The sequence below is a fragment of the Narcine bancroftii genome, chromosome 3 (genome assembly GCF_036971445.1).
Source record: "Narcine bancroftii isolate sNarBan1 chromosome 3, sNarBan1.hap1, whole genome shotgun sequence".
NCBI lineage: Eukaryota > Metazoa > Chordata > Chondrichthyes > Torpediniformes > Narcinidae > Narcine > Narcine bancroftii.
Genome location: NC_091471.1, coordinates 267809166 through 267827794, shown reverse-complemented (window position 1 = coordinate 267827794; position 18629 = coordinate 267809166). Strand labels below are relative to the sequence as shown.

General features: G+C 38.7%; 1 pseudogene; it reads right to left on the bottom strand.

The window, feature by feature from the left end:
* Positions 1–17279: 17279 nt before the first annotated feature.
* On the bottom strand, positions 17280–17408 carry LOC138759660 (U2 spliceosomal RNA; annotated as a pseudogene).
* Between the last annotated feature and the right edge of the window lie 1221 nt (positions 17409–18629).

Below are 18629 nucleotides of genomic sequence, written 5' to 3'. Positions count from 1 at the left end.
AACCGCAGCAAAAACCAAGATCCATTTTAGTAAAATTCTTAAGATATACAACAAGAGAAAATATATTGGAGAAAGCAATGAAGAAAATAAGAGAAGACAAAAACCCACTGGAATACAAAGGTCAAAAATTTTTTTTCTATCCAGACATAAGTTTTGAACTCCTGAAGAAGAGGAAGGAGTTCAATACAGCAAAAACGATCTTATGGAAAAAAGGATATAAATTTATGTTAAAGTACCCAGCGGTACTTAAAATAGTTATTCCAGGGCTACAAGACAGACTATTCTCGGATCCAGAGGAAGCACGAAAATTTGCAGAACAACTACAAAACAAGCAGAGAGATGATGACATGTAATGAGAGTAAAAATGACCACGAACTATATGTATGTGTGTAAAGGGGTATATGTGTGTGTGTATATATATATATATATATATATATAGTGTGTATACATGAATGTATCCGTATTTAGAGGAAAATATATAGAGTATAGATAGGAATTAATAAGGGAATGAAAGGGAATAGAGGGAATAAGGAGGGAATTAAAAGAGTGACCTTTGTTATATATGAAAATTGAAATCTTTTCCGGCGGGGATGGGTGGGGAGGAGTTACGGTCACTGCAAAATCAGTTGACGTTTGCGAGTGAATTCACAAATCCAAATGGAGAGGGGAGATGTGGTTGCCCGACAAGGGATAAAGGGCAACTCAGGAGGGGGAGGGGAGAATGGGGTTAAAGAAGTTTTAAATAGGAGAATGAGGAAAATGTTTGATGTTTTAGAAATGTTGTCTTATAAAGTGTTCAAAACAAGAAAGCAGAAATGGATAAGAAGGAAAGGTGATGATGGAGAAACGGAAAGGGAAATAAACAAAGTATGAAATGACTACGTTGAACTATATGACTTTAAAAATTAATGGAATACATAACCAAATCAAAAGGAAGAAACTGCTAAATTTACTGAAAAAAGAAAAAATTGATATAGCATTTGTGCAAGAAACACATTTAACTGAATTGGAGCACAAGAAATTAAAGAGAGATTGGGTAGGACATGTAACAGCAGCGTCGTATAATTCAAAAGCAAGAGGAGTAGCTATATTAATTAGTAAAAATGTACCAATTAAAATAGAAGAGGAAATAATAGATCCAGCAGGGAGATATGTAATGATAAAATGTCAGATATATTCGGAGTTTTGGAATCTACTCAATGTATATTCACCTAACGAAGAAGATCAAAAATTTATGCAAGATATTTTTTTGAATATAGCAGATACGCAAGGGAACATATTAATAGGAGGGGATTTCAACCTTAATTTGGATTCAAATATGGATAAAACTGGGAAAAAAATTAACAGAAAGAACAAAGTAACCAAATTTATAATTAAATCGATGCAAGAAATGCAACTTTTGGATATATGGAGGAAACAACACCCAAAGTAAAAGGAATATTCATATTATTCGGGTAGACATAAAACATACTCAAGAATAGACCTATTTCTGTTACCAGCTCATATGCAAGATAGAGTAAGAAAAACAGAATATAAAGCTAGAATATTATCGGACCACTCACCCCTGATATTGACAATAGAGTTAGAGGACATCCCTCCAAGAATGTATAGATGGAGATTGAACTCCATGCTACTTAAAAGGCAGGATTTTAGAGAATTAATTGAAAGACAAATTAAAATGTACTTTGAAATAAATACGGAATCAGTGAAAGATAAGTTTATACTATGGGATGCAATGAAAGTGTTCATTAGAGGGCAAATAATAAGTTATGTAACCAAGATGAAGAAGGACTACAATCAGGAAACAGAGCAGTTGGAAAGGGAAATAGTAAATATAGAAAAAGAATTAGCAATGAAGGAAGATACAACTAAAAGAAGAGAATTGGCAGATAAAAAAAATAAAATATGAAACACTACAAACATATAAGGTGGAGAAGAACATAATGAAGACAAAACAGAAATATTATGAACTAGGGGAAAAATAACGCATAAAATTCTAGCATGACAGCTTAAGACAGAACAAGCTAAGAAAATGGTATTGGCATCAAGGAAAAAAGACAAACAAATCACATATAATCCAACGGAGATCAATGAAAACTTTAGAGAATTCTATGAACAATTATACCAAACTGAAAACGAAAGGAAAGAAGGCAAATAGATGAATTGAACTACCAAAATTACAAATAGAGGAACAAAATAAATTAACAGAACCATTTGAAATAGTAGAAATACAAGAGATAATAAAAAAAACTACCAAATAATAAAACACTAGGAGAGGATGCATTCCCAATAGAATTCTATAAAACATTTAAAGATTTATTAATTTCTCCCCTCCTGGAAGTAATCAACCAGATTGACAAAACACAAAGCTTACCAGATTCATGTAAAACAGCAATAATTACAGTAATACCAAAGCAAGGGAAAGATCCACTCGCACCAGCGTCATATAGGCCAATTATAAGATAATAGCTAAACTATTAGCAAACAGATTAGCAGATTATGTACCGAAAATGGTAAATCTAGATCAAACTGGATTTATTAAAAAAAGACGCACAACAGACAATATTTGTAAATTTATTAACTTAATTCATGCAGTAGAAGGGAGTAAAGCGCCAACAGTAGCAGTTGCTTTAGACGCAGAGAAGGCCTTTGACAGAGTAGAATGAAATTATTTATTCAAAGTATTGCAAAATTTCAGTTTACCAGAGAAGTATATTAATTGGATTAAAGCATTATATAAGGGGCCATTGGCGAAAGTGACAGTAAATGGATATATATCAAAGCAATTTAACTTAAGCAGATCAACAAGGCAGGGATGCCAACTATCACCCTTATTGTTCGCGTTAGCTATAGAACCACTAGCAGAATTGATAAGAACAGAAAATAATATAAAAGGGATAAAAATAAAAGACAAGGAATATAAAATCAGTTTATTTGCGGATGATGTTATAGTATACTTAACAGAACCAGAACTATCAATAAAAGAATTATATAAGAAATTGAAGGAATATGGAGAAGTGCCAGGTTACAAGATAAAAGTAAATAAAAGTGAAGCAATGCCAATGAATAATGCGGATTTCACAAAATTTAAGAAGGAATCACCATTCAGATGGCAAATGCAAGCAATAAGATACCTAGGTATACAAATAAATAAAAATCTCGGCCATCTATATAAACTCAATTATTATCCACTAATGAAAAAATTACAGGGCGATTTAGAGCATTGGAAAGATTTACCATTAACACTAATAGGAAGGATAAATTGTATTAAAATGAACATTTTCCCAAGGATATTATACCTATTTCAGGCATTGCCAATACACTTGAAAGAGAAATTCTTCAAGGAGTTAAAGAAAATAATAAGGAAATTTTTATGGGGGGGAAACCGAGGATAGCACTAGATAAATTAACAGAATGGTATAAACAAGGAGGCTTACAACTGCCAAACTTTAAAAATTATTATAGAGCCGCACAATTAAGATACCTATCAGATTTTTACCAAACAAGGGAAAAGCCAGATTGGACTAGATTAGAACTAGATAAAATAGGGGAAAAGATACCTGAACACATATTATATAAATGGGATGAAAAATTGGTACAACGTAGGAGTTCTCCAGTATTACATCATCTGCTCAATATTTGGAAGAAGATTCATGTAGAAAGGAATAAAACAAATTACCAATTACCAAAACTAATAATGACGCAAAATCAGTTACTTCCTTTTACAATAGATAACCTTTCCTTTAGAGAATGGGAGGAAAAAGGGATTAAAAGAATAGAAAATTGTTTTTCAGGAAATAGATTATTATCCTTTGAACAAATGAAAGATAAATATAATATAACTCAAGATACAGTGTTGGCATATTACCAATTGAGATCCTACTTGAAGGACAAATTAGGAAGTAGTCTGAGGTTACCAGAGGGAAGTAACTTTGAATATGTGATTACAGATACAATGATAATCAAAAGATTTATAACAAATATGTATATTAAACTGCAAGAAAAGGAGAATGAGGAAACAAATGGTAAAACTAAACAAAACTGGGAACAAGATTTAAATATAAAGATAAAAAAGGAAACATGGGAGAAGTTATGCTCTGGAACGATGAGAAATACAATAAATACGAGGTTACGTATGATACAATATAACTGGATACACAGGCTATACATTACACCTCAAAAGTTAAATAAATGGGACCCAACAGTATCTGACAGATGTTTTCGTTGTAAAAAAGAAATGGGAACAACAATTCATGCAATCTTGACGTGTGAGAAAGTAGAAAAATTTTGGGAAGATCTAAACCAGATATTAAATAAAATTACAGAAAACAATATACCAAAAAACCCAGAGATCTTCCTCCTAAGTAACATAAAAAACAAAGAATTTGGACTTGATTTGGATGGTGCACAAAAAAGATTTGTTAAGATAGCTCTAGCCGTAGCAAAAAAATGTATTATGTCAACCTGGAAATTGGAAGATAATTTGAGAATACAACAATGGTATATAGAAATGAATAAATGTATTCCATTAGAAAAAATAACATATGGTTTAAGAAATAATATTGAAATATTTGAAGAAATATGGGAGCCATACATGAAACACAATAGAGAAAACCTACCGGGGACATTTACCACCTAAATTAACAAAAGGTGAAGGAAATGAAAAGAATTGACTCAGTAGAATTTCTTGTTTATTTTTATTGAATGACAACATTGTTTGACTGGTTTAATGTATCTTAGATTTTGTACTTTAAATGAATGGTGGGGGAGGTAGGGAGGGTGGGATGGGAGGAGGGGGGGAGAAAATAACACTGTATATATTTGAAAAGGAAAATGTGTGTATCTTGGTCAATGTGGTTTATGGTGTGAAAAATTAAAAATTAAAAGAAAAGTCATCACCCAGTCTCCGATATTCCTGTGAGAATAAACCCATCTTATTCAAACTTCAGGCCTCCAACCCAAGCCAACCCTGATGAACCTGAATTCTCTCTATTGTTATCACACCATACTTCAGGGAGGATGAACATACCTGTTCCCTATACTCCATGATCTTCATGAAGTTGATAATTAAAAGGAAGACAGATTGTATTTTGAGCCTTGCTTTCATAATCTTCTGTCCATACATTGAACCAAGACCTCATCTCAGCTGAATGCAGAGATCCCATGGCACTGTTTCAAAGGTATTAACCCCAGTGGCCTGGCCACACATTCTTCAATCAACCAATCAGAATATCAGATCATTTTCAGAGGGAAAATGGGAACCAGTTGGCTTATATATCACTCTTGTCCCTTCAATGCAAGACTGTTTAATGCAGTGGCTGATTTGGAACCACTGTCTGCTAAAAATTTGACACCAATGTCACTGGAAATGAAGACTTTGAATTTTTGATCATGAAAATCACTTGAAAAGTTTCCTATCATGGGCCATTTTATTTTAGATACAACCTATTTTTGTGATTTCCTGTCATATTTTAAGTCTACCTCAAGCAACTGGGATCCATCTATGCTGGCCGACTACTGTTGGACACTGACACAAGGGGCAATTGATGCTGAGTGAAAATGATAATCGGCAACAAAACACTTTTAGGTCAGTTGAACTAACGCAATGTGATTAAACATAAAAGTTAATTTAATGTTTCTCCAACTTCCTACGTGATTCAGCAAATCTGAAATTATCTTTGTGCCCATCTGGAAATTGTCTATCATAATCCCCAACTTTTTTCAGGAAGTAAAACTTTTTGGTGGGGTGGGGGTGGGGGGGGGGGATTGATTTCCAGAGTAACATGTCAGTTAATCAAAGGATCCAGGTTTCATCACAGCACTTTCTTCTCTAATCCAAAAATGTCTACTTGTTCTCATCTCCAGAACCCCAAGCTTGGTGCAGATCAATCCTTGGTTTGAGAGGGGTTGGAACTCGTGTTAGCTCTAGAAACCAGGCAGTAGCTGGAAAGATGCATTAAATTCACAGTGTACACCTTGCCAACAGATCGGATGAGACGCATGTGATTATCGTACTCAAATCACCCATTGTGGAATAAGCCCGAATCATGCATTAGTCAGAAGGGGTCAGATCCTTGCGTCGGGGATTTGATGTTCAAAGCGATGGGTGAATCACAATTAAACACAAGGGAGTAAAGGCTGAGAAGTGGTGGCAAAAAGAGATGTCCTGTGGAAAAGCTAGCAGGTTTTCAACTGGAACAGCACCTACCTACCTACTGTTCATTCCCAGTCCCAGACTCCGCAGGTTGGGTACTACTCAGATTGAATCCTGGAAGTTTTTTTCTGTGTGAGTGACTCACGCTATTCACAATGGCGGTTGTGTGTTGCACATGATTGGAGTTGGTCTCCGTGCATCAGCCCGCCTTGCATAGAGATGCACTAAAATCGAAACCTAACCTAGACCCAAGTCCACCACTGAACCCAGTCCAAACCAGAGTTGAGCCTGAGGATTGTATAACATTTTTTGCATTCCCAACCAGATCCACCATAGAGAATTGGATCCCTTCATGGAAGAGTCAGATAACTAGTCCCGACCATAACAACAGAGGATCCAAATGAAAAATCATTCAATATGAGTGACCTGCTTTCTGATTTAAAAAAAATTCTCCTGTAGTAGACATAATGCTGCTGTAGATGACAGAACTGTTTAGCTGTAAACCTAACATCAGTGGTAAATGTGGGCTATTATGAGTGACAAGGAGATTAATTAAAGCTTGTCCATATTCCAGTGTTACCTCACATTAGTTGTTCAATATCCTTTACCCGTTCGTTATTGGCCATCATTCACAAACCCTGATGAAGCATTTGGCATCACTGCTTTGTTTCAGTGTATTTGTCAAGAAGTTGATAATTAAAAGGAAGACAGATTGTATTTTGAGCCTTGCTTTCATAAAACCTTTACAGGAACACAAGAATACTTTGTTCTGACTCTGAGCCTCAGAAGGAGGCCATTTGGCCCATTAAAACCATGCCAGCTACATAAGCAATCTATTCCATCTCATTCCCCATTTCCCCAAAGTGCTGCATATTATTTTCCTTCAAATGCCTTCATCTTCCCCCACCCCCCCCCCAACCTTCTGCCCTTCACTCAAGTTAAAAACAAGAGTGTCTGCAGATGTTGAGGTTGAGACCAGTACGCAAACGTGCTGGAGAAACTCAGTAGGTTATGCAGCATTGATGCTGTGTGACCTGCTGAGTTTCTCCAGCATGTTAGTCTACTCCCCTTCATTCTCTGTCCTCTAGTTCTTGAACCATGGAGGAATGAGAGCTTCCAACTATGTAGCTTATCTCAACTCAGCATGACCTTAGGCACTTTCTACCTAACCTTTGTGTCTTCATGGCCCTTAATTCTCTAGATGAGTAGTTGAAGGGACTCATCCCTGGAACAATTCCAGCAAATCCTTTCTACTCTCCACCTCAGGATTTCACAAGCAAAAACTTGTGACCAGAATCGGACCCAATGCTCCTCCACTTTCTAGCTTTGTTTAGAACACTGTGCCTGATTTTATACTTTTGTTGATGGTGTACGTTACATACCTGTGTGGCTGCAGCAAGTAAGAATGTTGGTGAGATTGGACATCCTACTTATGCATTCGATAATAAGTTCTCTTGTATTTCATCAAGCATACATGTCCTGTGGGTCAATCTATAATTCCTGAGGTTCCCAATTGAATGGTCTACAATGTGCTGACAATTTTGAGAACAAAATAAATAGAAAATTAGTGGAGAATGTTTGAATCTGCATTGGAGATTGCAGTGATGTTCAAATTTGCATTTGAATTTTAAAGTCACAGAGCCATTTGATTTTTCCCATCATTACCTTGAAATAACCTGATGATTACCCCTGCACTTCTATCTGCCCATCGTTCACATATCTATTTACCTGGATCACATTTTCTATCCCCTCCTTATGTGGATCTGTCTGCTTTCTTGTCATCTGGTTCCACATATCACTACCAGCCTCCGTCTCTCTCCTCCCTCTCTCACTTCTACATGTCAGCTACACTCTTAATCCTGACATCGGGGTTCATCCCAAAGTGTTGAACTTTCCTTTGCCTGACCCATTGAGTTCTTCCAGCCATTTACTTTTTTTGCTTCAGATTCCAGCATTTGCAGTCTCCTGTGGCTCAAGGATTCAAAGGTACCTTTTTATTGTCACTTAATAGTACATAAAAAATGTAACATACAAGATGTACTCCAACTTTGTCTGCTGTAAGGCAGCATTGTCTGGCGCCTCTAACAATAGGGTCGCCGGTCCCTGCAGAGTCACTGGGTGTCTGTGGGTTCACCTCCAGCACTCCTGCAGCCTCTGCACCCAGACAGATTCTAGTTCAAACCATCAACAACCTGAGCTCTAGATCCAAACGTCCGACATGATCAGAAAGCCATTAGCGCCCTTTGGGAACCCTTCTTGCCCTCAGTACCCTCTCGAATCCTGGTTTGGTTCCCATGGGACAGTTTGTGTGAGTCCATGGGATGCAAGTTGTTCCATAGAGTCATTAAGTTTCAAAGTACAGAAATGGGCACTTTGGCCCTTCCATGCCTACATTAACTTCCTCCAATGTTAAACACCCCTTTCTTTTCTCTTTGAAAACCCACTTATTCCCTCACCTCAATCCTAATTCTGCCTTGGAAATACATCACTGCTCTTTAATCATTACAGAGTCCTTATCTGATAACTTCCTGGCAAACAACACTGAGGGAACACCTTCACTAGTGCTGCAAGAAAGTTATTCCCCATTGTCAACTCAGGGACATTTCTGGATGGACATTAATGTTAGCTTGCCAATTTTTAAAAATTTTGTTTTAGTTACAAAGCAATGAAAATAAAATGCCAGAGATTCCTCTGTGAGCGCTGAGTTCCGGGAACAATGTTGTTGATTGACAACCAGCAGCATCTTCACACCTGTTGGCCCCTGGTGGCCTGGTTTCGATTTACTTCCCCACTTTAAGCTGTCACTTCTCACTGGCAGCTGTGCAGGAAATATGGCAGCTCCTTTGTTCCTGGGACCATGCAAAATGCAGCAAATTCCTGACGGGTGACTCGTCTCATTCACAAGACTCCACACTTGCTGATCAAAAGCACCGCACATGGCAGGTACACTGGTCGTACTTCTGGTACAGGGGCACAGATCCTGAAGCTTGAATTGTGTCAGAACTCCTCATCTCCAAAAGGAATTGAAGGTAATCTCCAGGGGCCATGGAAACCATTCTAAAGTGGCACTGGGTAGATGTTATTGGTGAGAGTGATCTTTTGAAATGAATTCCTGGCCCCATCTCCCCAAACTTTTGTAGGCTCTCCACAATAAACCTTTTCAATTCAACCACTGAGAAAAAAGGGGTATTTTTCAAACGGCAGCTCATGGAAGAATGTTGGAAGGTGACTTTGTGCATCAATTGCTGAAAGTTAGTTTAGTTTATTTATAAAGCACATTTAAAACAACTCGCGTTGACCAAAGTGCTGTACAGATCATAAATTACACCTTAAGCAGCTATTTAAAGTGCAGTATAAAATGGGTAATTGAGGTTCAGAATTGTACATACAACATGGTAACAATCAACAATCACCTCAAAAAACTTGCAAGTAAAAATACAACCTCAGCCTAGATTTAAAAAATTAAAGGAAGGGGCTAATTTGATGGGGTGGGGGGTAGAGGATGTTGTTCCACAGTTTGGGGGCTGCAGTAGCGAAGGTGAAATCTCCCCAGAGTTTGCAATTTGAGCGCGGAACAACCAAACGCCCTAAATTGACCGATCTGAGTGGACTTGAAGTGGAGTCGGATGTGAGGAGATCGGTGATGTAGGAGGGGGAATAGTCCATTGATGGCTTTGTTAACAAACTGGAGAACTTTAAAATATATTCTGAGCCGTTTGGCAGCCAGTGGAGGGAGGCCAGGATAGGGGTGATATGGTCCTTCTTGGCTCCTCTCAGGAGCCTTGCTGCCTCATTTTGCACCAGCTGCAGATGGGATAATAATGACAGACTAATTCCCATATATAGAGAGTTAGTACTCTAAACGGGAGAAAATGAGGGTATGGATAACTTTTTCAAGGACCTTCTATGACAAGAATGATTTGATTTTGGCAATAGGGCGGAGCTGTAAAAAGCTATCTTACTACTGCATCGACTTGTTTGTCAAACTTGAAGGTGGAATGAAATATCAAACCAAGGGATTTGACATGTGGTTTGATGAGGGTGGATAAGTTGCCAAGAGTATTGGAGATAATTTTGGTGGAGCTGCAGGAAGTTTTGAACCATCCAGCACTCTGTGTCCTCCAGCCAGTCGATGAGGCTGATTATCTTTACCTGATCACTTGGCTTCAGGGAGAGATAGAACTGGGTGTCATCATGTAGCAGTGGAAGGAAATGCCGTGTATTTGGATGAAATGGCCGAGGGGAAGCGTGTATAAGGAGAAGAGAATGGGGACCAGAATAGAACCTTGGAGATGTGCAAATACACTACAGTTAATGTACTGTAAGCCATGCACAAATGTGGTGGAGAAACCCAGCAGAATGCTGCGTGACCTGCAGATTTTTTTTCAGCACATTTGTGTATTGCACCCAAACCCAGCAAATGTTCTTGTTTTACTCAAATACAGTGAGGAATTAGGAAAGGAAACAGTACCTCGGATTTCATTGCAAGAAGATTTGAGTACAGGACCACAGAGATTCCAATTGTAGAGTTGTCATTATGCCAAGGACATTGTGTGCAGGTTTTCCTAACCAAGAAAGGATATACCTGGTGATGACACTTATCTGATTCGTGGAATGGTACGTCTATTGTATTACAGGAGATGTATTGAACTAGCCCTTTACTCCCCTGAGAATGAGAGGGCATTTCACTGCAATATATAAAATCCATATGGATCTTGCATGTATTTGTAGAACTTTCCCTAGCAGCCAAGTCCAGAACCACAGGTAAAGGATCTCAAAATAAGGGGTTGGCCATTTACGAGAGGGTTAAGAAGAAGCATTCTTATCAGAGTGTGGTGAATCTTTCGAAGTTCTACCCAAAGAGGACTGGGTGTCACTGTCTTTTCACGATTGAGATGAATAGATTTGTGGATATAAGGTCATCAAAAGATACTGAGTTAATGCAAAAAAAGTAAATGAGGTAAAGGAGTTAAATAAGAAAGTCCGCAAATGCTGGGGTTGAATTTTTTCATTCAGGGGCACCAGCCTGGGTGGGAACTCGTGTTGAAAGCAGTGAGATCATGGAACCTATACAGATTAAAGAGGAGAAAGTGCTTGCTGTCTTAAAGCAAAAGAGGGTGGATAAATCCCTAGGGCCTGACAAGATATTCCCTCACCTCTTGTCTAGTGTAGAAATTGCAGAGGCTCTGGCAGAAATATTTAAAATGTCCTTAGGTGAGGTGTTGGAGGACTGGAGGGTAGCTCATCTTGTTCTATTGTTTAAAAAAGGCTCCAAAAGTAACCCTGAAAATTATTGGCTGGTGAGTCTGATGTCAGTAGTAGGTAAATTATTGGAAGATGGGTGGAGGGGTGGAATGTTGTCCTACAGTTTGCGGGCTGCAGTAGCGAAGGTGAGAGATCAGATATACAATTATTTGGATAGCCAGAAACTGATTAGGGATAGTCAACGTGGCTTTGTGCATGGTAGGTCATTTTTAACCAAGCTTGTAGATATTTTTGAGGAGGTTACCAAGAAAGTTCACAAAGGAAAGGCTGTTGGTGTGGTCTATGTGGACCTTAGTAAGACCTTTGACTAGGTCCCACAAGGGGCATTAGTCTGGAAGTTTCAGACGTTAGGTATTCATGGTGAAGTAGTGAACTGGATTCAACAATGGCTGGACAGGAGAAGATGGAGAGTAGTGGTGGATGATTGCTCCTCAGGGATTGGTGCTGGGGCCATCGTTGTTTATCATTTATATTTATTGTAAATTGGGTTAGCAAGTTTGTAGATAACACTAAGTTTGGAGGTGTGGTGGACAGTGAGGAATGTTTTGAAAGCTTGCAGCTGGAAAAATTGGCTAAATAATAGGAGATGGATTTTAATGCAGACAAGTGTGAGGCATTGTATTTTGGAAGGACAAACCAAGAACTGATGTACAAGGTGAATGGTAAGGCACTGAGTAGTGCGGTAGAAGAGGGACCTGGGAATACAGATACATAATTCCCTAAAAATGCTATCATGGGTGGATAGGGTTGTAAAGAGAACTTCTGGCATATTGGCCTTCGTAAATGAAAGTATTGAGTATAAGAGCTGGGATGTTATGGTGAAGCTCTATAAGACATTGTTGAGGCCAAATTTGGAGAATTGTGTGCAGTTTTGGTCACCTAACTACAGTAAAAATATCAGTAAGATAGAAAGAGTGCAGAGAAGATTAACTAGGATGTTGCCCGGGTTTCAGGAACTGAGTTACAGAGAAAGGTTAAACAGTTAGGACTTCATTTCCTGGAGTGTAGAAGAATGAGGGGAGAAATTTTTAGAAGTATTTAAAATTATGAGGGGGAATAGACAAAGTAAATATAGGTCATCTTTTCACACTGAGTATAGGTGAGATACAAACCTGAGTACATGATTTAAGAGGGAAAGGGGAAGAGTTTAGGGGGAACATAAGGGAGAACTTCTTCACTAAGAGACTGGTGGGAGTGTTCAGGGAGCTGCCAGCTGAAGTGGTGAATGAAGGGGAATAGTTTAGGGGGAACATGAGGGAGAATTTCTTCACTAAGAGACTGGTGGGAGTGTTTAGGGAGCTGCCAGCTGAAGTGGTGAATGTGTGCTCAATTTTAACATTTAAGAGGAACTTGGACGGGTTCACAGATGGGAGAGGTATGGGAGACTATGGACTGGGTTCGGGTCGGTGGGATTAGGCAAATAAATGGTTTGGCACAGACTAGAAGGACCAAAGGGACCTGTTTCTGTGCTGTAGTGTTTTATGGTTCTAAGATGCTGAATAAATGGACAACATGGACTATTAGTTCCAATAACTGCATGTTTTTCTCCCAGGATTTAATTTGGGTGTTGTTTTCAATGGAGACATGGATCAAATGGCTTGTTTCTGAGCTGTACTCTTCTGTGTTCCATGTTCTACTCTTTGAGCTGTTTCCAACTATCCTGTAGTGTTAGAAAGCAAAGATAGAGGATTATAAAGAAAGAGAGATTCTGAGGGCTGTATCCTTACTGTGGAATGTTCAGGGACAAGACCTGTGTATTTTTCCAATGAAAACAGTGCTACTGTTCATGTTTGATTTCATGTTGTAATACAGCAGGTTGTTGTCCTAATACCAAAGTGTTTCCTGGTTGATTGTTAATTGTGTGGAGTTTTTCTTGTAAATCCACAAACTGTATTTGTTAAAATAACCTTCCTGGTGAATTTTATTTTTGGGTTGTGCTGGTTGGCGGCGCTGATACCTCGGGGCTCCTCAATAGAACTCATTCAGGGTAGCCAGGCTCAGTGGGAACATACCGGCACAGTAAGTTCAACACATTAAACAGGTTCCACTGTATTTTGACACACACATGGTACTTGTCAAAACCTGCTGAATGCACAACTCAGAAGCAAATTACTAAAAAAAATGCAAATCTGAAATGCCATTTCAAGGGTTATGGGTGGACTGTTGAGCCCAAACTACTCCTTGTAAATATCATGGTAGAGGTGGAGTAAGGGTGGGATGGAGGGGTGCAAATGGTGTTGAGATGAGGGGTTTGGGAAAGTGTGGCCAGCACTTGACCACTTATGTTGAGCATGCAGTACAGATAATGGCTGTAGTAGCATTGCTTCTGAACTAGTTGTCAAGAGGGCCAAACTATGGATCTGGAACGTCAGCTTAAATCCTACCAGAGATGTTGGGGAATCTAAAATTCAGCCAAGACATGTTTTCTTTTTTGTCTGCGGAAGGGTCAATGGTGATGAATGTGAAGAACAAGACCAATGAAGAAAGATTTGGCCCATGAGGTGAATCTGGAATTAAAAATAAAATTGTGATCAGTAATCACGACCCTGAAGCCACCACTTTGGGACAATTGGTTCATTAATGTTCTTCATGCAAAGAAAACTGCTGTCCATTTCCCTGAATCTTCATCTGCTCAGGTGAAGAGAAATGGACAATATCTCCTGTCCTTTACCTTAAAATGAATTTGTTTAAAAAAAAATAGCAGCACGTCTGCAATGTTCAGCTCTGAAATTTGATTCCATTGAAGCAAAAGGAATGAAACCCTAAAAGCAGTGTACAATGCCCAGCCACATTTACATTTTGTGCTGAGCGCAAGCTACAGATTTGCACTTGCACTATTTATGATCTGCCTGCTACTTCCCTGAATTATCCTTCGACAGTATAGTGTTATCCCAGTACATCAGAAAGGAAAGAAATAAGAGAGACTGGTGCATGGATAGTGCTTTTTTTTTTTTTGCTTTTTTTTTAAAATTTTTTTATTTTTCACACCATAAATCACATTAGCCATGATATACACTATTTCTTTTCACACATATACAGTGACTTTTTCTCCCCCCCCCCCTTTCCTCCCAAACCACCCCCCCACCCCCCCCTCTCATCCATTTTAGGTATACAATCTAGGTTGCATTAAGCCAGTCAGACAATGTTGTCATTCAACAAAATTACACCAGAAATTCTACTGAGTCCATTCTTTTCTTTCCTTCTCCTTCCATCAACTTAGGTAATGTTTGTCCCCGGTAGGTTTTCGCTATTGTATTTAATGTAAGGCTCCTATACTTGTTCGAATATTTCAATATTATTTCTTAACCAATATGTTATTTTTTCTAATGGAATACATTTATTCATTTAAATTTGGTAGTTTCTTCCTTTTAATTTGGTTATGTATTCCATTAATATTTAAAGACATATATTTCAGCGTAGCCCTTTTATATTTTGTTTATCTTCTCTTTCCGTTTTTCCATCATTACCTTTCCTCCTTTTCCATTTCTGTTTTCTTATTTTCAACTCTTTATAAGACAACATTCCTACAACATCTAACATTTTCCTTATTCTCCTATTTCTATCTTATTTATCCCCAATCTCCCCTTCACCTCCTGAGTTGTCCTTTATCCCTTGTCGGACAACCACATCTCCCCTCTCCATTTGGATTTGCGAATCCACTCGCAAGCGTCAACTGATTTTGCAGTGACCGCTATTTCCCCCCACCCCGCCTCCCCCAGAAAAGATTTCACTTTTCATATGTCACAAAGGTCCCTCTTTTAATTCCCTCCTTATTCTCTCTATTCCATTACCTTCCCTTATTAATTCTTGTCTATACTATCTATATTTTCCTCTAAGTACAGATACATTCATGTATGCTCATTGTCTCTATTCACTCTTATACCTCTTTACCTGCATACATATCAATCGTGATCATTTTTACCCTCCTTACCCGTCTTCATCCCTCAGTCTATTTTTGTCTTTACCCACATACATATCAATCGTGATAATTTTTGCTCTCATTACCCGTCTTCATCCCTCAGTCTATTTTTGTAATTGTTCTGCAAATTTTCGTGCTTCTTCTGGATCCGAGAATAGTCTGTTTTGTTGTCCTGGAATAAATATTTTCAATACCGCTGGATGCTTTAGTATAAATTTATACCCTTTCTTCCATAAAATCGCCTTTGCTGTATTGAACTCTTTTCTCTTCTTTAGGAGTTCAAAACTTATATCTGGATAAATGAAGATTTTTTGCCCTTTATACTCCAGTGGTTTGTTGCCCTCTCTTACTTTTTCCATTGTCTTCTCCAGTACCTTTTCTCTTGTAGTATATCTTAGGAATTTTACTACAATAGATCTTGGTTTTTGTTGTGGTTGTGGTTTAGAGGCCAATACTCTATGTGCCCTTTCTATTTCCATTTCATGCTGTAGTTCTGGACATCCTAGGGTCTTAGGGATCCACTCTTTTATAAACTCCCTCATATTCTTGCCTTCTTCATCTTCCTTAAGGCCCACTATCTTTATGTTATTTCTTCTGTTATGGTTTTCCATTGTATCTATTTTTTGAGCTAGTAGTTCTTGTGTCTCTTTAGTTTTTTTATTAGATTTCTCCAATTTCTTTTTTAAGTCTTCTACCTCCATTTCTGCTGCTACTGCCCGCTCTTCCATCTTGTCCATTTTTTTTCCCATTTCTGTTAAGGTCATCTCCATTTTAATTATTTTCTCCTCTGTGTTGTTTATTCTTTTTCTTAAATCCTTAAATTCCTGTGTTTGCCATTCTTTAAATGACTCCATGTATCCTTTAATAAGAGCAAGTATATCCTTTACCTTGCCTATCTTTTCTTCTTCTATTTCACCATACTCTTCCTCTTCTTCTTCCTCTGGGTTGACCATCTGTTGTTTCTTTGTTGCCCTTTCCTCCTCTTCTTTCTTGTTTCTATTGTCTTCTGTGTTCTCTTCTTGCTGCAGGTGTTCTGCAGCTGTCGTTGCCGGTTGCGCACTTTTGCTCGGCTCTGCGAGCCATTTTTGTAGTCCATTATTTACCGACCTGAGGGAGCGGGTTTCTCTCTCCGCAGCGGGCCTCTTCGGACAGGTAAGGCCTTCACCTTTTTCCTCCTTTGTCTTCTCTTCCTCTCTTCTTACCGTTGCTTTCGACTTTTCTTTTTTTGTCGCCATCTTCTTTCCACCTTTATACTCACTTTTCTGTAACTTTTATTTCTGTGCCTTTGTGTTTTCTCTTGTTTTTCCCGACTTTTCTGGAGAGGGCTGGAGTTCACCGTCCGGCCACTACTCCATCGCGTGACTCCTCGATCGATGATGTTGTGCATGGATAGTGCTTTATGTAACCCCAGCTCACTAACAAGCTTGTATAGCTGCAGTTGTAAGGCGAGAAACTTGTCAGCTCTTTAAAATATTGCATTGAATGACCAAATTATCTATAGAACATAGAATATGAGGCCCTTTTCCCCATGATGTTGTGCTGACCCAGATTTTTTAATTAAATTTTAAACTTGCAGCACGATAACAGGCCCTTCTGGCCCTTCGAGCCTGTACTGTCCAAATTAACCTACAACTTCCGTACATTTTGAAGGGTGGGAGGAAACCCACACATACATGCATACTCCTTACAGACAGCACCAGATTTGAACCCGGAGCACTGCTACCGAAATAGCATTGCGCTAACTGCTAAGTGAACCCTGAGCCTACTCCATGACAATCTAATCCTTTCCTACCTTGCACCCCTAATTGTTTTTTTCTTGCATTCATGTGCCTATCTTTTAAATCTCCCTATTTTACCAGCCTCCACCACAACCCCAGCCAATGCATTCCAGACACCCACTGATCTCTGAGTAAATAAAAAAACGCCTCTGATATCTCCCCTAAAAGTTTCCTCCACTCACCTTAAATAGATAACCTTTTTTTTTCTTTTTGCCTAGATAAGAGACGTATCAGATAAAACTGATAAGAACAGATACTACACTTGATCTTAGCCAAAAGGCCGAGAAGCGATCAAATAGATAACCTTGGATGATTGATATTGCTCCCCAGATAAAAGGTACTGCCTGACCACTTGTAATCTTATATACCTCTGAGTCATCTCACATTCTTCACAAGCTCTAAGACCTTGCTTGCTTAGTCTTTTTTCTTTAGACCTATTCTCCAATCCAGGCAACAACCTGGTAATCTCTTACCTCTGAGAAAGTTGTGGAGTGGGAGATGAGAAAAGCTTCTCTACTCCTCTTCAATGGGAATATATGACCGCTCAGGTCTGTCTGAGAAGGTCCCAATTTAAAATCTCCATACCCCCACTTCCTAGCAAAACAGGAGTGCATAAAGGCGTCAGAATCAGAATTTATTGTCATGAACAACTCACAAAATGTGTTGTTTTGTGGCAGCGTCACAGTACAAACATTTAAATAAATCATCTTCCAAAAATAAATAAAAATAGTGCGCGACAGTGATGCAAGCAGCCAGAATGCTGCCCACGGTACACCTGTAAAAGTTTTTGAGAGTCTTTAGTGACATTCTAAATCTCTTCAAGTACCTCTCAGGTATAGCTGCTGGAGAACCTTCTTTGTGATTGCATCAACATGGCGGCTCCAGGACAGATCCTCGGAGATGTTGACTCCCAGACAGCAGTATCAACAAATCAATCATTTGTGTCAAGCATCAAGCAGCCTGCAGTGTATTTCTAAGTTTGACTTCCAAGTGCAATAATTCTACATGCCGAATGTAACCGCCAAAACTGAGCTGAGGATTATCAAGCTTTAAATATGATCAATTGACATCAATTATTCATTTTTGAATTTAATCACAACAGTGACAGGCAAGCCTTCAATAGCTAACGCACAGAAATATTAAAGGAACTCAGCAGGTCTCACAGCATCCATAGAGGAAAAAACATGAAAAGATATATTAATAACATTTTGGGTCTGAGCCCTTCAGTAGCAAAGGCCCTAAGCTCTGATATTTGCTTTCCGTGGCCTCTCTACTTCTTACCTTTCTCCTAAATTGCCTGTTCAGTGGGTTTGATAATCTTCCATAAAATTTCCATATATGGCTCAGTGCAGATAATGGTCCTGGGTGAAGCACTTGGGAGGTTTCACAACATTAAAGGAGTTGTGAAAAAAGGTACATGTTGTTTTGTTGCATGAATACGACGTGTATAACTGCAGGGATCGGTGTGTAGTACTAGGTGAGCTAAGGTGCAGGGATAAGTGTGTGGTACTGG